Here is a 20,498-nt window from a genome sequence, read left to right as displayed (position 1 = left end):
TACCAAGAAAGCCTCAGCTTAACAGCAAAATGCATTTAGTTTATCAACTACTACTTTTTAATTATTTAGATGTCACCAGTTTGCCTGTGGCAGAACTTCAGTCATAGAAAGGACACCAGGTACACAGGACATCAAAGTTACCCTTGGACACTGGCAAACCAAGGACCTCTGGACTGGAAACAGAAGCACAGTCCCTTCCCAGAGCTGGACTAAGTCAGGAAGAGGACAATGGGCCAGATTCAGATATGTATGTAAACCATTGTTTTGAGATATGTGCATGTGCAGGATCTGTACAGCACATGTGTAGATCTTCTTCTGCAATGACGGTCGAAGTGCCCCCTAAGATGATCCAGAAAACAGGGGCGTGTCGCATGAACACACTGGCCAGCCTGATGATGTTCACACAGAGCGATCCGATGCTGCCTTGGATCAGAGAGGCCAGCAGGAGGCGTCTATTTACAAAAAAACGCCAGCATCGGCAAACTTGATGTCAGCCCAGTTACTGCGTAGGGCAGTGATTCTATGTCCATCCCTAAATCAGGCCCATTGTCGGCAAAGTAAATGAAATACCAACACTTTTTTTCCAGTGAGGCATCATTTTTATAGAAGTAATACAAGGGTAAAATGTGGTTTACTTAATATAATGTGGAAGTAATTTAACAGTATATTACAGACAAATTACCTCCATTTATTCTGTTTTATACAATTCCCTTACTGTTGCATTACATTTTAATCAGAGCTTAAACATGGTATGCAACAGACAAAAGTAACCGTGAACCAACAAGATAATTGACAATTTCACTTTTTTTATATTTATGTTTTTGTATGATGATAACTTTTTCTACAATAACTTTTAAATAAAGGGACAATGACAAATGTAACAACAAAACAAAATCAAAAACAACTGATGCTGATCAGCAGATAGTCATCATTAGTATAACCATATTGTATAGGAAAACGGTCCTTAGGTCGACCTTACTTAGGTCGACACTCATTAGGTCGACCACTATTGGTCAACATGTGTTAGGTCGACACCTGTAAAAGGCTGACACATGAAAAGGTCGACATGAGGTTTTTTTGTTTTTTTTTAAACTTCATTTTTTTAACTTTTTCATACTTTACGATCCACGTGGACTGCACCTGGGAATAGTAACCTGTTCCGGGCGCAGCCGTAGTGGAGCAAGGCACCTTGCCCGAAGCAATGCGAGGGGACGCGGTGCACTAACTGGGGTTCCTGTTCAATTTCCAAACAGAATGACACCAAAAATAAAATAAAAAAACACCTCATGTCGACCTTTTTCCATCTCGACCTGTCAACCATGTCGAGCTTTTCAGGGTATAGACCTACTACCTGTCGACCAATAGTGGTCGACCTAATGAGTGTCGACCTTAATAGGGTCGATCCAACAAACACATTCCATTGTATATAGTCTTCATTACTGACTTTACAGACATAACATCGAGAACACAATCACGATGAGCGCAGCACACATTGTTTTTTCATATTAGGACACTGGAAACAATACTCCATAAAGAATGTGATGTTCATAATTGCAAGTATTAAAGTTTGATGAATTCATTTTGAAGTCATTTTACACTTTTTTTTATTATATTTTTATTAAAGTATATGCATCATAACAGGTTATGCAATTAGCAAATATACTGTAGTACATTTTGAACATAGCTGAATAGAAATATATTACAGCTGAGTTGCCGAGATAATGCCCAATATTATATATACAGGTTGAGTATCCCATATCCAAATATTCCGAAATACGGAATATTCCGAAATACGGACTTTTTTGAGTGAGAGTGAGATAGTGAAACCTTTGTTTTTTGATGGCTCAATGTACACAAACTTTGTTTAATACACAAAGTTATTAAAAATATTATTAAAAATATTGTATTAAATGACCTTCAGGCTCTGTGTAATAAGGTGTATATGAAACATAAATGAATTGTGTGAATGTAGATACACTTTGTTCAAAGCACAAAATTACAACAAATATTGGCTAAAATGACCTTCAGGCTGTGTGTATAAGGTGTATATGTTTCATAAATGCATTCTGTGCTTAGACTTGGGTCCCATCACCATGATATCTCATTATGGTATGCAATTATTCCAAAATACGGAAAAATCCGAAATCCAAAATACCTCTGGTCCCAAGCATTTTGGATAAGGGAGACTCAACCTGTAATAACAATTAGTCGAATAAAAGACACAAGGAAGAACTAATGATTGACCAAATCTTCAGCATAAACAGATGAAACGCGTCTGACAACCCTAATTTCTAATTTTCCAAACCAATGTAAAAGGACTGGAGGTACGGCCGCAGCCCACGTCCTGAAAATAAACTACATATTTTCTTATAAGACACGAAAGACGAAAACAAAGAGCGCAAACGCGGCTATGAGAGTCAGGAATGATTACTGAAGTTGAAGAGGGGTAATGTAAGCAAGATTTCGTATTGTGAACATATATATCTATCATATATACTGTATCCATCAAAATATACTGTTGCTATGTATCTATCAATAGGGACTGAAAGTGCACTATACCTGACAGAGGAAATGAGCTGTGAATAATTACCCTATAGCTATGACAGATATTAAATACAATGTTGTTAATGACCCATTCTGCCCCCTGAGTTATTAGGTAAGCAGTATAAGTAACCAACGATGCCCCGAGACACATTATGCAGGGTAATGAAAATGAGGGAGGGATATAAATTAAAATTAGCAAGTTTACACTTTAAAAAAGTAATAATGTCTCATTATAAACAAAAGTCTTATGGCTTCTTGATAGAGATTTTATCTATTGCCATAAATAAAAGACTTAAGGCCTAATTCAGACCTAATCGCTCCTCTGCGAATTTGCAGAGGTTTGCGTTCAGATAGTTGCAGCCCTGACAGAGTGAATACCCGCCCTGTGCAAATCTGCGTACGCTGACCAGCTGCAAATCCGTTCGCAACTCACTCACCATTGAATGTTTTTTCCAGTCTGTGCGTAGCCCAGGACCTACTCCAACAGTGCAAAAGAAACAGGCTGAACGGGGCCTGAGCTGGCGTCACACACCCACCCTGAAAACTCATGGGAACGCCTGCGTTTTTCCTGACACTCCCAGAAAACGTCTAGTTACCACCCACACACGTCCACTTCCTGCCGATCAACTTGCGTATGCCTAGCAATCAAAAAAGTTGCTGGATTTTTTTTTCCATTTGGCGCAGTCTATAGATAATCATCCGCCTTGCGAATTCGCACAACAACGATCAGGTCTGAATCGGGCCCTCAATTAAAATAAACTCATTCACACACACTTTTTATTAAATAAAATATGGTGTCATTTTTGATTCAGGGGGAGATTTACTAACGTTATCAGATCAAACCTCAAGTTTTCTTGTACTTAAAATACATGTTTGAATAATAACAACAAAAAAAGCCCTTTCAAGGAGTGCCCAACACAAAGTATCTTAATATCCAGTGAGCCCACCTACTTAATATCCAGATAGAAAAACAGCCAATCATCTGTAATTGGTTGGGTGGGGTTAAGTCCCCATACATCTGCCTGCTGCTTACCCAAATCTCTGATGCATCCGGAACCACTGATGATCGACGATCCGTCTGGAAATCTTGGAAACTATGGCCCTCATTCCGAGTTGATCGCTCGCTAGCTGCTTTTAGCAGCAATGCAAACGCTAAGCCGCCGCCCTCTGGGAGTGTATTTTAGCTTAGCAGAAGTGCGAACGAAAGGTTAACAGAACTGCTATTAAATATTTTCATGCAGTTTCCTACCTTGCGATCACTGCAGACAGTTCAGTTCCTGGTTTGATGTCACAAACACGCCCTGCGTTCGGCCAGCCACTCCCCCGTTTCTACAGGCACGCCTGCGTTTTCTGCTGACACGCCTGCGTTTTTTAGCACACTCCCGGAAAACGGTCAGTTACCACCCAGAAACGCCCCTTTCCTGTCAATCACTCACCGATCACTCGAGCAATATAAAACAGTCGTTCGGCCATGTGTAAAACTGCAAAGTTCTGTGTGAAAGTATTTAGTGCGTGCGCACTGCGGCCCATACGCATGCGCAGAACAGCCGATTTTTAGCCTGATCGCTACGCTGCGAAAAACGGCAACGAGCGATCAACTCGGAAAGAGGGCCAATATACATTAAAAATCCCCTATTTGCTGATCCTGACCACTTTCAGTCTGAATCAGGGAATTGAGATTTTTCAGCTTGTTTAATATTCCCAATTCCCCGCCACACACACACACACACACACACACACACACACACACACACACACACACACACACACACACACACACACACACACACACATATATACTGTATCTATCTATATATATATATATATTGTGACAAGAACACTGGGATAGTGTTTGAGGGCAGGTATATTTGTCCCAGGTTCTTGTCTTACATGTTTTAGAAAATGTTAACTTCTAGGAAAAATGCTTTTTGTTTTGTCTGAACCTTTTCAGTTTGCTGTAAAAGCTGGGTAAAGGCTCTGAGAGAGAGATAAGGCGAGTTCTAGACATTGGGCCCAGTTCGGGTCTTTGGCCTCACAGAGGGCTAATCAGGGTTTCAGCTGTGTAAGAGTGATATAGTGCTTCTAACCTGATTAGTATGGGCAGACTGCCTGGGAAGGCTGCAGGATCTGTGTGTGAGAGACACGCTTTCTGATGCAAGTAAGCTATACAGTATGTACTGAAGAACTCTGTGTTTTGTTTAGTGACAGTTAGGAACATCTTATGTTTAGTTAGTGCCGGACAGGCAAGGTATTTTTATTTTGGGGTTTGTTTTATTTTCTGTTTCAATAAAACTGGCCGGGGTCAGTTGTACCAGAAACTGGACTTGTGTTGTTCCTCAGCTGCTGCGTGCGGCCATATTCCCCAGGAAAAGGCACCTTGCACCCCTACAGTGTTACAACTTGGTGGAGAATGCGAGCAGGCCGTTCTGCGCATAAGTGAAAGCAGCAGCTTTGTGAGGCCTGCAGAAAACGGTGGTTTATGCAGATACAGCCCAGTGTGAAGTTACTGAGACTCACCCCTGAGGGTTTGATATATGTCCTGGGTGAAAGCAGCTACAAAGCCGCCTGAAAAATCTGTTGACATGGAGGATCTGCTTAAAGCCTTGCTGCAAGCTACAGCGGCTCAGCAGGAGGCCAACCGACAGCAGCAGGTGGCAATGGAGGAAAATTGGAGACTACAGCAGGAGGCCAACAGACAGCAGCAGGTGGCAATGGAGGAAAATATAAGACAGCAGCAGGTGGCAATGGAGGAAAATAAGAGACAACAGCAGGCAGTTGTTGATGAACTTTACAGGCAACAGCGTCAGGATAGAGAGGCCTTAGCAGAAGTGGTGCAGAGACTTGCAGCTCGGGTTGGAGATGTGGCCGTCAGTGCTCCAACCAGCTCTAGTTCTATACGAGCCAGTCACTTCCTGCAGAAAATGACAGAGGCTGATGATGTGGAGGCCTATCTGACCACGTTTGAAAGGACTGCCGAGCGTGAGAACTGGCCGAAAGCACAGTGGGCCAGTCTGCTGGCACCTTTCCTGTCAGGTGAGCCCCAAAAAGCTTACTTTGATTTAAGCCCTGCTGAGGCTCGGGACTATGATAAACTAAAGACTGAGATCCTGACCCGCCTGGGAGTCACGCTGTCAGTACGAGCACAACGGGTGCACCGTTGGCTGTACGCCATGGAGAAGCCTCCGCGCTCCCAGATGCACGACCTTATTCAGCTAACAAAAAAATGGCTACAGCCAGAGACATTAACTGGTCCCCAGATGGTGGAAAGAGTCGTCATGGACCGCTACTTGAGATCTTTGCCCATGGTCCTGCGCAAGTGGGTGAGCCATGGAAACCCGGGTACTGCTGACCAATTAGTGGACATGGTAGAGAGGTATTTGGCAGCAGAGGAACTACTGATGACCACCCAGCAACCCATAGATCCTCGACAGCGCCCTTCAGTAAAGACTGGTAAGACTGTTACGTGGGAAAACGTTGCTGGGCGGTTAAGAGAACGCAAGGCTGGAGAGACTGTAAACACTGGCCCTGGAAACAGGCCAATGGGGCTAGAACGGTCTATGCTGCCCAAATGGGTTGATAATCGTGTGGTTAAATGTTTTAGGTGTGGTATGCCAGGTCATGTTATTGCCAATTGCCCAGTCACGCAAGAACCCATGCAATGTGATGCTGCCTTTGAATGTCGCAGAATGTCTTTCTTTGCTAGGTTAGCCTGTACTGTGGTACCTTCACCTGAGCTGGAAAAACAAATGTGTGATGTGTTCTTAGAAGGTAACCGGGTAGAGGCCTTGCTAGATTCAGGAAGTTTAGTTACCCTCGTGAAAGCTGGGTTAGTGAACCCCTTAAAGGTCCAGCAAATACCTATTGGGGTAACTTGCATACATGGGGATACCCAACATTATGCCACTGCTGAGGTGAATATAGAAACTTGTTGTGGGTCAGCAATGGTTAAAGTGGGACTGGTCCCTACCTTGGTGCATGAGGCCATAATAGGGAGGGATTTTCCTCATTTTTGGAAACTGTGGGAATCACGGTTATCAACAGATGTGAGAAGTAAAAAGCCAGTTGATAATACCGGTGATTTTATGGATGTACGTGGGTCTTCGGAACTTTCTGGCCCTTTGCCTTTTGCTAGTTTGGCTGGGGAAGTGACAGATGGGGAGTCCAGTGAGGACCCTCTTGCCGGGAACAGAGACATAGTAGTTAGAACTGAAAGCGTGCCTGACCTGGAGGTAAAGAAGGATCTGTTTGCGTCTGAACAGTTAAAGGATCCTACCTTAATAAAGGCTAGAGAGAATGTTAAGATTGTTAATGGGGAACCTGTGGTACCAGGTGACAGGGTTACGTATCCCCACATGGCCATCTGTAATGAGCTCTTGTACCACATTGTCAAAAGGGGTGAGGATGTGGTGGAACAGCTGGTAGTTCCCCAGCCTTATCGGAGAACGGTACTAGATTTAGCTCATAGTCACGTTACCGCAGGACATTTAGGGGCAGAAAAAACCACTGAAAGAGTTTTACAAAGGTTCTTTTGGCCAGGGGTTTATAAAGAAGTGTCTGAATATTGTTCTTCCTGTCCTGAATGCCAGTATCATGCCCCTAGACCCCATTTCAGGAGCCCACTAGTTCCCATGCCTATTATAGAGGTCCCGTTTGACAGAATAGCCATGGATCTCGTGGGGCCCTTGTTAAAGTCTGCTCGGGGCCATCAGTATATCCTGGTAATTATGGACTATGCCACTCGATATCCTGAGGCTGTCCCTTTACGCACTATCACAACCAAGGCGATAGCTAGGGAGCTGGTGCAGGTATTTAGTAGAGTGGGAATACCAAAAGAAATTTTGACTGACCAAGGTACTCCATTTATGTCAAGGATCATGAAAGAGTTGTGCAAGTTATTTAAGGTCACTCACCTCAGGACGTCCATCTACCATCCCCAAACTGACGGGTTGGTGGAAAGGTTTAATAAAACATTAAAAAGTATGTTAAAAAAGGTTGTTGAGAGAGATGGGAAAAACTGGGATTGTTTGTTGCCCTACTTGTTAATGGCCATCAGAGAAGTTCCTCAGTCCTCTACGGGGTTTTCTCCATTTGATTTGTTGTATGGTAGACACCCCAGAGGGCTGTTGGATATTGCCAAAGAAACGTGGGAAGGACAGCCCACTCCTTATAGAAGCGTTATTGAGCATGTAACACAAATGCAGGATAGGATTGCAGCCGTGGTACCTGTTGTCAGAGAGCACATGGAACAGGCCCAAAGTGCTCAACAGAGGGTCTATAACCGGAGTGCCAAGATACGGGAATTTGCTCCTGGAGATAGAGTTCTTGTTTTGGTACCCACTGTGGAAAGCAAATTCCTAGCTAAATGGCAGGGTCCATTTGAGATTAGGGAAAAAGTGAATGAGGTTAATTACAAAGTATACCAGCCGGGAAAGAGAAAACCCGAACAGATCTACCATGTTAACTTAATCAAACCCTGGAAAGATAGGTTGTCTCTGTCAGCGGAGCCTTGCCCTTCGGTGTCTTCACCCCGGTTGCTTCCCGCAGTGAAGGTGTCAGAGACATTATCAGCTGATCAGAACAATCAGGTTAAAGAATTTCTCATCCAAAATAGGGAGGTATTTTCAGAGCTGCCTGGCCGAACGACCATAATAAAACATGACATTGTCACAGAACCAGGGGTCAGGGTTCATTTAAAGCCATATAGGATTCCTGAAGCTCAGCGAGAAGCTATTTCTAAGGAAGTTAAAACCATGTTAGAACTTGGAGTCATAGAGGAGTCTAACAGTGAGTGGTCCAGTCCCATAGTGCTCATCCCGAAGCCCGACGGTAGCATACGCTTCTGTAATGACTTTCGTAAGTTAAATGAGGTGTCCAAGTTTGACGCATACCCCATGCCCCGTGTGGATGAGCTTGTAGAAAGGCTGGGAACAGCCAGGTTTCTCACCACATTGGACCTGACCAAAGGTTACTGGCAAATACCTTTATCTGATAGCGCCAAAGAAAAAACAGCCTTTTCGGTTCCGGAGGGGCTGTACCAGTATAAGATGTTACCCTTTGGGTTGCATGGGGCTCCAGCAACCTTTCAACGGGCGATGGATAAAATTTTGAGGCCCCATAGAAAATATGCAGCTGCCTATTTGGATGATGTGGTAATTCACAGTACAGACTGGGGGTCCCATTTGGTTAAAGTACAAGCAGTACTGGACTCAATCAGAGAGGCAGGGTTAACTGCTAACCCAAAGAAGTGCTGCCTCGCAATGGAGGAGGTCAAATACTTGGGCTTCACCATAGGCAGAGGTCTGATTAGGCCCCAATTGAATAAAGTTGATGCTATTCAAAACTGGCCTCGTCCAGTGAATAAAAAACAGGTAAGGGCTTTTTTGGGAATTACTGGGTACTATAGACGGTTTATTCCTAATTTTGCGACCACAGCGGTGCCGTTGTCAGACCTTACCAAAGGGAAGCAGTCAAATGTGGTGAAATGGAACCCTGATGCAGAAAAGGCGTTCCAAGCGTTAAAAGTGGCTTTGTGTTCACAACCGGTGTTGATAACACCAGATTTTTCAAAAGAATTTGTGGTACAGACGGATGCCTCAGAGGTAGGGATAGGTGCTGTGCTGTCCCAAACCAGAGATGGGGACGAACACCCTATAATTTATTTGAGTAGGAAACTCAATGAGCATGAAAAAAGGTATGCCATTGTGGAAAAGGAGGCTTTGGCCATTAAGTGGGCACTAGATACCTTGAGATATTACCTCTTGGGTAGACAATTCAGACTAGTGACAGACCATGCCCCTTTAAAATGGATGTATGTAAATAGAGGCAAGAATGCTCGTGTAACTAGATGGTTTCTAGCGTTGCAGGACTTTAAGTTTACTGTCGAACATAGACCGGGAACACAATTGGCCAACGCAGATGCATTGTCTCGCATCTTCTGTTTGGGGGCTACAAGTGTTCCGGCCCCTAGGTCGAAACAGGGGAGGGGGATATGTGACAAGAACACTGGGATAGTGTTTGAGGGCAGGTATATTTGTCCCAGGTTCTTGTCTTACATGTTTTAGAAAATGTTAACTTCTAGGAAAAATGCTTTTTGTTTTGTCTGAACCTTTTCAGTTTGCTGTAAAAGCTGGGTAAAGGCTCTGAGAGAGAGATAAGGCGAGTTCTAGACATTGGGCCCAGATCGGGTCTTTGGCCTCACAGAGGGCTAATCAGGGTTTCAGCTGTGTAAGAGTGATATAGTGCTTCTAACCTGATTAGTATGGGCAGACTGCCTGGGAAGGCTGCAGGATCTGTGTGTGAGAGACACGCTTTCTGATGCAAGTAAGCTATACAGTATGTACTGAAGAACTCTGTGTTTTGTTTAGTGACAGTTAGGAACATCTTATGTTTAGTTAGTGCCGGACAGGCAAGGTATTTTTATTTTGGGGTTTGTTTTATTTTCTGTTTCAATAAAACTGGCCGGGGTCAGTTGTACCAGAAACTGGACTTGTGTTGTTCCTCAGCTGCTGCGTGCGGCCATATTCCCCAGGAAAAGGCACCTTGCACCCCTACAGTGTTACAATATATATATACTGTATATATGTATGTATATATATATATATATATATATATATATATTTTCAGTAAAAACAAAAACCTGTATCAGTAACACCAATTACCATCACGCATAATATTCTTAAATCAGATGCATCCTACACGGCACCTGAAATAAGATATCATAAAATCAACAATTAAAGTAGAGATTAAAATTCTTACTGCTGAATATATGATGGAGCTAACAAATTCAAGTGTGAGAACAACTAGCATTGAATGAAAATTAGATGAAGTTTGCATAAATCAAAATCAGTCAAATAGACATTAAAGTGCTCAAATCAGTAGTTGAGAAGCTAAAAAGAACAAACAGAGCATCTTGAAAAACAATCAAAACTGAATAATATCTGTATTACAAATAAGCCAGAATTCCATACCATGGGGGTCATTCCGAGTTGTTCGCTCTGTATTTTTCTCTCGCAACGGAGCGATTAGTCGCTAATGCGCATGCGCAATGTCCGCATTGCGACTGCGCCAAGTAAATTTGCTATGCAGTTAGGAATTTTACTCACGGCATTACAAGGTTTTTTCTTCGTTCTGGTGATCGTAATGTGATTGACAGGAAGTGGGTGTTTCTGGGCGGAAACTGGCCGTTTTATGGGAGTGTGTGAAAAAACGCTACCGTTTCTGGGAAAAACGCGAGAGTGGCTGGAGAAACGGAGGAGTGTCTGGGCGAACGCTGGGTGTGTTTGTGACGTCAAACCAGGAACGACAAGCACTGAACTGATCGCACTGGCAGAGTAAGTCTCGAGCTACTCAGAAACTGCACAGAGAAGTCTTTTTGCAATATTGCGAATCTTTCGTTCGCAATTTTGAGAAGCTAAGATTCACTCCCAGTAGGCGGCGGCTTAGCGTGTGCAAAGCTGCTAAAAGCAGCTTGCGAGCGAACAACTCGGAATGAGGGCCCATATACAGACGATCTCCCATTATATCTACAAGGCCTTCTGCAACAATATAGTTTAAAAGCCTCCACTCAAGAACTCGGAACCCTTTGTTTTTAAAGGCGGATTTAAAATGTAAAAGACAAAAATGAGTGGAACTGACCTTGTTCTATTAATGCTTAAAATTATAGTATTTGGGGGACATGTATCAAACCTTGGAGAGACATACAGTGGAGAGAGATAAAGTACCAACCAATCAGCTTCTAATTGTAATTTTACAAGCTTTGTTCGAAAAATGACAAAAGCTGATTGGTTGTTACAGTACTTTATAGCAGAAAATTTATCAAATACACTGTGCCCAAGAAAAGCAGCTTGTGATACCCAAGCCCCTGGAAGTATTCCTCTCCCTCCATCAAAGACAACAGTGTATCTGGATCGGCAGCGGCGCTGTGTACCATAGCCACCGTGGTGAACACGAGACTAGGCTTCACTGTACTATATAAGTGAAAGGAGAAAAGCAAAAGGAGGACTAACAATAAGAAAGTGAGAGTCTGGTTGAGGAAGACAATGTGATAGCAGATCATCTTAATTATTTTGCTCAGTATTTACTACAGAAGGCGAGGAGAAGGGGCCACAGTTAAGTTGTAAGAACATTCATAAAAAATGAGGTAGATACTTACAAGTACATTTACCGGCGAGAAGGTCCTAACAACTTTTAAAATTGAAAGTGGATAAATCAATGGGGCCAGATGGGATACATCCAAGGATACTAAAATAAGATTTTACTCACCGGTAAATCTATTTCTCGTAGTCCGTAGTGGATGCTGGTGACTCCGTAAGGACCATGGGGATTAGCGGCTCCGCAGGAGACTGGGCACAACTAAAGAAAGCTTTAGGACTACCTGGTGTGCACTGGCTCCTCCCACTAAGACCCTCCTCCAGACCTTAGTTAGGATACTGTGCCCGGAAGAGCTGACACAATAAGGAAGGATTTTGAATCCCGGGTAAGACTCATACCAGCCACACCAATCACACCGTATAACTCGTGATACTATACCCAGTTAACAGTATGATAACAACTGAGCCTCTCAAAAGATGGCTCAACAATAACCCTTTAGTTAGGCAATAACTATGTACCAGTATTGCAGACAATCCGCACTTGGGATGGGCGCCCAGCATCCACTACGGACTACGAGAAACAGATTTACCGGTGAGTAAAATCTTATTTTCTCTAACGTCCTAAGTGGATGCTGGGGACTCCGTAAGGACCATGGGGATTATACCAAAGCTCCCAAACGGGCGGGAGAGTGCGGATGACTCTGCAGCACCGAATGAGCAAACTCTAGGTCCTCCTCAGCCAGGGTATCAAACTTGTAGACTCTTGCAAGAGTGTTTGACCCCTACCAAGTAACAGCTCGGCAAATTTGTAAAGCCGAGACCCCTCGGGCAGCCGCCCAAGAAGAGCCCACTTTCCTCGTGGAATGGGCTTTTACAGATTTAGGGTGCGGCAGTCCAGCCGCAGAATGAGCCTGCTGAATCGTGCTACAGATCCAGCGAGCAATAGTCTGCTTAGAAGCAGGAGCACCCAGCTTGTTGGGTGCATACAGGATAAATAGCGAGTCAGTCTTTCTGACTCCAGCCGTCCTGGAAACATATATTTTTCAGGGCCCTGACTACGTCCAGAAACTTGGAATCCTCCAAGTCCCAAGTAGCCGCAGGCACCACAATAGGTTGGTTCACATGAAAAACTGATACCACCTTAGGAAGGAATTGGGAATGAGTCCTCAATTCCGCCTTATCCATATAAAATACAGATAAGGGCTTTTGCATGACAAAGCCGCCAATTCTGATACACGCCTGGCCGACGCCAAGGCCCACAGCATGACCACTTTCCACGTGAGGTATTGTAGCTCCACGGATTTAAGTGGCTCAACTCAATGCGACTTCAGGAAATCCAACACTACGTTGAGATTCCACGGTGCCACTGGAGGCACAAACGGGGGCTGACTATGCAGCACTCCCTTAACAAAAGTCTGAACTTCAGGCAGTGAAGCCAGTTCTATTTTGGAAGAAAATCGATAGAGCCGAAATCTGGACCTTAATGGAACCCAATTTTAGGCCCATAGTCACCTCTGACTTGTAGGAAGTGCAGAAATCGACCTAGCTGAAATTCCTCCTTTTGGGGCCTTACTGGCCTCACAGCACGCAACATATTTCCGCCATATGCGGTGATAATGGTTTGCGTTCACTTCTTTCCTAGCTTTAAATAGCGTAGGGATAACTTCCTCCGGAATGCCCTTTTCCTTCAGGATCCGGCGTTCAACCGCCATGCCGTCAAACGCAGCCGCGGTACGTCTTGGAACAGACAGGCCCCCTGCTGCAGCAGGTCCTGTCTGAGCGGCAGAGGCCATGGGACCTCTGAGATCATTTCTTGGAGTTCTGGGTACCAAGCTCTTCTTGGCCAACCCGGAACAATGAGTATAGTTCTTACTCCTCTCCTTCTTATTATTCTCATTACCCTGGGTATGAGAGGCAGAGAAGGGAACACATACACCGACTGGTACACCCACGGTGTTACCAGAGCGTCCACAGCTATCGCCTGAGGGTCCCTTGACCTGGCGCAATATCTTTGTAGCTTTTTGTTGAGGCGGGACGCCATCATGTCCACCTGTGGCCTTTCCCAACGGTGTATAATCATTTGGAAGACTTCTGGATGAAGTCCCCACTCTCCCGGGTGGAGGTCGTGTCTGCTGAGAAAGTCTGCTTCTCAATTGTCCACTCCGGGAATGAACACTGCTGACAGTGCTAACACATGATTTTCCGCCCATCGGAGAATCCTTGTGGCTTCTGCCATCGCCATCCTGCTTCTTGTGCCGCCCTGTCGGTTTCCCTGAGCGACCGCCGTGATGTTGTCTGACTGGATCAGCACCGGCCGGTGTTGAAGCAGGGGTCTGGCCTGACTTAGGGCATTGTAAATGGCCCATAGTTCCAGAACATTTATGTGTAGGGAAGTCTCCTGACTTTTCCATAGGCCTTGGAAGTTTCTTCCCTGTGTGACTGCCCCCCAGCCTTGAAGGCTGGCATCCGTGGTCACCAGGACCCAGTCCTGTATGCCGAATCTGCGGCCCCCTAGAAGATGAGCACTCTGCAGTCACCACCACAGCGACACCCTGGCCCTTGGAGACAGGGTTATCCGCCGATGCATCTGAAGATGCGACCCGGACCACTTGTCCAACAGATCCCACTGGAAGATCCTTGCATGGGACCTGGCGAATGGAATTTCTTCGTAAGAAGCTACCATCTTTCCCAAGGCTCGCGTGCATTGATGCACCGACACCTGTATTTGTATTAGGAGGTCTCCGTCTAGAGACGCCAACTCCTTGGACTTCTCCTCCGGGAGAACCCCTTATTATCCTGTTCTGTGTCCAGAACCAGACCCAGGAACAGTAGACGCGTCGTAGGAACCAGCTGCGACTTTGGAATATTCAGAATCCAGCCGTGCTGTTGTAGCACTTCCCGAGATAGTGCTACTCCGACGAACAACTGCTCCCTGGACCTCGCCTTTATAAGGAGATCGTCCAAGTACGGGATAAGTACTTCGGCCATTACCTTGGTAAATACCCTCGGTGCCGGGGACAGACCAACGGCAACGTCTGGAATTGGTAATGACAATCCTGTACCACAATTTTGAGGTACACCTGGTGAAGAGGGTAAATAGGGACATGCAGGTAAGCATCCTTGATGTCCAGTGATACCCTGAAATTCTCCAGGCTTGCAATAATCGCCCTGAGCGATTCCATTTTGAACTTGAACCTTCGTATATAAGTGTTCAAGGATTTCAATTTTAGACTGGGTCTCACCGAACCGTCTGGTTTCGGTACCACAACATTTTGGAATAGTAACCCCGGCCTTGTTGAAGGAGGGGTACCTTGATTTCACCTGCTGGAAGTACAGCTTGTGAATTGCCGCCAGTACTACCTTTCTCCGAGGGCAGCAGGCAAGGCTGATGTGAGGTAACGGCGAGGGGGAGTCGCCTCGAACTCCAGCCTGTATCCCTGTGATACTACTTGGAGAACCTAGGGATCCACCTGTGGGCAAGCCCACTGGTCCCTGAAGTTCCCGAGACGCGCCCCCACCGCACCTGTCTCCACCTGTGGAGCCCCAGCGTCATGCGGTGGACTCAGAGGAAGCGAGGGAAGATTTTTGATCCTGGGAACTGGCTGCCTGGAGCAGCTTTTTCCTTCTTCCCTTGTCTCTGTGCAGAAAGGAAGCGCCTTTGACCCGCTTGCTTTTCTGAAGCCGAAAGGACTGTACCTGAAAATACGGTGCTTTCTTAGGCTTTTGTGAGGAAACCTGAGGTAAAAAATTTTCTTCCCAGCTGTTGCTGTGGATACGAGGTCCCAGAGACCATCCCCAACCAATTCCTCACCCTTATAAGGCAGAATCTCCATGTGCCTTTTAAAGGCAGCATCACCTGTCCACTGCCGGGTTTCTAATACCCTCCGGGCAGAATGGACATTGCATTAATTCTGGATGCCAGCCGGTAAATATCCCTCTGTGCATCCTTCCCATATAAGATGACGTCTTTAAAATGCTCTATGTTAGCAAAATATTATCCCTGTCTAGGGTATTAATATTATCTGACAGGGTATCAGACCACGCTGCAGCAGCACTATTTTGCTGAGGCAATTGCAGGTCTCAGTATAGAACCTGAGTGTGTGTATATACAGACTTCAGGATAGCCTCCTGCTTTTTATCAGCAGGCTCCTTCAAGGTGGCCGTATCCTAAGACGGCAGTGCCACCTTTTTTGACAAACGTGTGAGCGCCTTATCCACCCTAGGGGATATCTCCCAGCGTGACCTATCCTCTGGCGGGAAAGGGTACGCCATCAGTAACTGTTTAGAAATTACCAGTTTCTTATCGGGGGAACCCTCGCTTCTTTACACACTTCATTCATTCATCTGATGGGGGAACAAAACACTGGCTGCTTTTTCTCCCCAAAAATAAAACCCCTTTTATGTGGTACTTGGGTTCATGTCAGAAATGCGTAACACATTTTTCATTGCCGAGATCATGTAACGGATGTTCCTAGTGGATTGTGTATATGTCTCAACCTCGTCGACACTGGAGTCAGACTCTGTGTCGACATCTGTGTCTGCCATCTGAGGTAACGGGCGTTTTTTTGAGCCCCTGATGGCCTTTGAGACGCCTGGGCAGGCGCGGGCTGAGAAGCCGGCTGTCCCACAGCTGCTACGTCATCCAGCCTTTTATGTAAGGAGTTGACATTGTCGGTTGATACCTTCCACCTATCCATCCACTCTGGTGTCGGCCCCACAGGGGGCGACATCCCATTTATCGGCCTCTGCTCCGCCTCCACGTAACCTTCCTCATCCAACATGTCGACACAGCCGTACCGACACACCGCACACACACAGGGAATGCTCTGACTGAGGACAGGACCCCACAAAGTCCTTTGGGGGGACAGAGAGAGAGTATGCCAGCACACACCAGAGCGCTATATAATGCAGGGATTAACACTATAACTGAGTGATTTTTCCCCCAATAGCTGCTTGTATACATATATTGCGCCTAAATTTAGTGCCCCCCCCCCTCTCTTTTTAACCCTTTGAGCCTGAAAACTACAGGGGAGATCCTGGGGAGCTGTCTTCCAGCTGCACTGTGAAGAAAAAATGGCGCCAGTGTGCTGAGGGAGATGGCCCCGCCCCTTTTTCGGCGGACTTTCTCCCGCTTTTTCTGGAATACTGGCAGGGGTAATTTTACATCTATATAGCCTCTAGGACTATATATGATGTAGATTTGCCAGCCAAGGTGTCATATATTGCCCTCAGGGCGCCCCCCCCCCCAGCGCCCTGCACCCATCAGTGACCGGAGTGTGAGGTGTACATGAGGAGCAATGGCGCACAGCTGCAGTGCTGTGCGCTACCTTGGTGAAGACCGAAGTCTTCTGCCGCCGATTTTTCGGACCTTTTCTTGCTTCTGGCTCTGTAAGGGGGACGGCGGCGCGGCTCCGGGAACGAACACCAAGGTCGGGTCCTGCGGTCGATCCCTCTGGAGCTAATGGTGTCCAGTAGCCTAAGAAGCCCAAACTACCACCTGTTAGGTAGGTTCGCTTCTTCTCCCCTTAGTCCCTCGCTGCAGTGAGTCTGTTGCCAGCAGATCTCACTGTAAAATAAAAAACCTAAATATACTTTCTCTCTAGGAGCTCAGGAGAGCCCCTAGTGTGCATCCAGCTCAGCCGGGCACAAGAATCTAACTGAGGTCTGGAGGAGGGTCTTAGTGGGAGGAGCCAGTGCACACCAGGTAGTCCTAAAGCTTTCTTTAGTTGTGCCCAGTCTCCTGCGGAGCCGCTAATCCCCATGGTCCTTACGGAGTCCCCAGCATCCACTTAGGACGTTAGAGAAAAGAGCTTAAAGGGGTGCTGGTAACACCATTAACAGAATTATTAAACCAGTCACTAGCTACATGAGCAATTCCAGAGGACTGGAAAAAATAGGATTTTAATACCTACTGGTAAATCCTTTTCTCTTAGTCCGTAGAGGATGCTGGGGACTTCGTAAGGACCATGGGGTATAGACGGGATCTGCAGGAGACATGGGCACACTATAAGACTTTGAATGGGTGTGAACTGGCTCCTCCCTCTATGCCCCTCCTCCAGACCTCAGTTAGAAAACTGTGCCCAGGGAGACGGACATTTAGAGGAAAGAATTTATTGTTTACAACACGGTGAGTGTCATACCAGCTCACACCACGAACATACCGCAAAACGTGGCATTCAATAGAATACCAGCCAACGGCATGAAAACATATACAGCCACATGCTGAGAGAATATGTAACACAACCTGTGTGTCAACACAACCAATAATAAGACATCGCATGCCATGGCATGAACAATGTCAGTAACAGCCTGACAGAAGAGAAACACCATAAGAGTGTAACCATAACCAATAACTGCAGACACAGTACGCACTGGTCTGGGCGCCCAGCATCCTCTACAGACTAAGAGAAAAGGATTTACCGGTAGGTATTAAAATCCTATTTTCTCATACGTCCTAGAGGATGCTGGGGACTCCGTAAGGACCATGGGGTTTATACCAAAGCTCCAGACCGGGCGGGAGAGTGCGGACGACTCTGTAGCACCGATTGAGCAAACAAAAGGTCCCAATCAGCCAGGGTATCAAACTCGTAGAGCATAGCAAAAGTGTTTGAACCCGACCAAGTAGCCGCTCGGCAAAGTTGAACCGCCGCGACTCCTCGGGCAACCGCCCAAGAAGAGCACATCTTCCTAGTAAAATGGGTCTCCACCGACTTCGGTAATGACAATCCAGCCGTAGAACGATCACGCCGAATCGTATCACAGATCCAGCGTGTAACAGACTGCATAGACGCAGGCGCCCCAATCATGCTGGGAGCATACCAGACAAACAGAGCCTCTGTTTCCCCAATCTGAGCCAAATTGGCGACTTAAATATTCAAAGCCCTGCCTACATCGAGAGGCTTTGAATCAGCTAATGCCGAAGTAACCACCAGCATCAAAATAGGCTGATTTCTGCGAAACCCAGAAACCACATTTGGCAGAACTATTAACAGAGTTCTCAATTCCTCTCTATCCACATGGAAGATCAAACAGGGCTCTTGTGAGACAAAGCCGCTACTTCGGACACCCGCCTTGCGGACGTCAAAGCCAATAGCATGACCACTTTCCAAAAGAGAAATTTTAACACAACCTTTCACAAAGGTTCCAAACAGTGTGACACAAGAAAACGCAACACCACGTCAAGGTCCCACAGTGCCAACGGGGGCACAAATGGAGGTTGGATGCGCAGTACTCCTTTCACGAAGGTCCGAACTTCCGGAAAGGTTGCCAATTCTTTCTTGAAAGAAAATGTATAAGGCCAAAACTGCACTTAAATGGAGTCTAAGTTTAGGCCTGCCCCCACACCTGCTTGCAAAGAATGGAGAAGAACGACCCAGCTGAAAGTCTTCCGTAGTAGGCTTTTTGGATTCACACCAAGACACATATTGTCTCCAAACACGGTGGTAAGGCTTTGCCGTTACTTATTTTCAAGCCTGAAGAAATGTGGCAATGACTTCACTGGGAATAGCCTTTCTGGCTAGTATATGGCGTTCAACCGCCACGCCGCCAAACGCAGCCGCGGTAAGTCTTGATACATGCCCGGATCTTGCTGTAACAGTTCCTCACGAGGAGGAAGAGCCCATGGATCTTCTATGAGTAAACCTTGAAGAACCGGATACCAAGCCTTCCCTGGTTAGACCGGAACAATGAGGATCGCCTGAACCTTTGTTTTTCATACGTTTATCACCTTCCGAAGAGTGAAACCGGAGGGGACACATAGACCGACTGAAAACACTCAAGAAGTCCCGAGGACGTCCACTGCTATAGCTTGAGTGTCCCCTGTCCCGGAACAATATTCCTGAGATCTCTCGTTGAGGCGAGACGCCAGCATGTCGACTTGAGGCACTCCTCAAAGACTTGTCACTTCAGTGAAAACTTCTCGATGACGACTGTATTTCTCCCAGATGGAGATCGCGTCTGCAGAGGAATCTATTTCTCCGTCATTCACATCCGGAACGAAGGCTGCTAATATAGCATTTACCAGTCTTTTCACCCAGCCAAAAACCTTTTTCGGCTTCTGCCCTTGCCGCTTTGCTCCTTGTTCTGCCCTAGCGGCTTACTTACACCACTGCTGTCAAATTGTCCGACAGAATTAACACGGGCAGATCATGAAGCATATGTTCATTGAAAATAGCTCTTAATTCAAGAAAGCTTATTGCAGACAAGCTTCCCAGCTTGACCTTTTCCTCTGGAAATACTTCCCTTGCAAGGACTGCATGCATGGACACCAGGATCTCATCCTGGATTCCGAACCTTCGTCCCTCTAGGAGGTGAGAACAGAACAGACACCACAGGAGCGATATCCTGGCCATTAGGATTGTATTCCGGCGCATGTGCAGGTGAGACCCGGGCCACATTTCCAACTGGCGCCGTGAAAACCACTCTGGCATTTGACCAGCTCACCGAAAAAAACCCTCTTAGGCCGCACCCATCTTCTTCATCAACAGAACATATTGATGGATTGTCACTGCAAATCTGATCTGACTCCGGATCCTCAGACCTCTTTCCACAGGAACACACACAACCGTTCCGTATCTACTCTGATACCCACCTCTGACGTCTGCGTCGTTGGGAATAACAGGCTTCCCCTGTGTTGAAGAACAGTCAGAGAGAAAACAACGATTTGCACCACTTGTGTCTTGACCTCGCCTTAATCAGGAGAGTGTCCCAATACAGAATAACGATGGCTCTTACTATTGAAAGAATACCATCCTACTGCCATCACTCCGGCGAAATGGCAAAGACAAACCTGGATATCCACCCAGGTAAGCTGAATGCGGAGAAAAACGCATTTAAACCCCTTTCAATCTTTATGTGCTGGAGCTT

General features: G+C 46.0%; 1 protein-coding gene across 3 annotated transcripts in view; it reads right to left on the bottom strand.

The window, feature by feature from the left end:
• Nucleotides 1-20,498, bottom strand: part of KCNC1 (potassium voltage-gated channel subfamily C member 1) — a 262,381-nt gene that overhangs the window by 49,094 nt on the left and 192,789 nt on the right. The window lies entirely within an intron of this gene.

Source organism: Pseudophryne corroboree, chromosome 11 (assembly GCF_028390025.1).
Source record: "Pseudophryne corroboree isolate aPseCor3 chromosome 11, aPseCor3.hap2, whole genome shotgun sequence".
In the NCBI taxonomy this organism is placed as follows: domain Eukaryota; kingdom Metazoa; phylum Chordata; class Amphibia; order Anura; family Myobatrachidae; genus Pseudophryne; species Pseudophryne corroboree.
The sequence above is the reverse complement of the archived record's forward strand: the minus strand, read 5'-3'. Positions and strand labels throughout refer to the sequence as shown.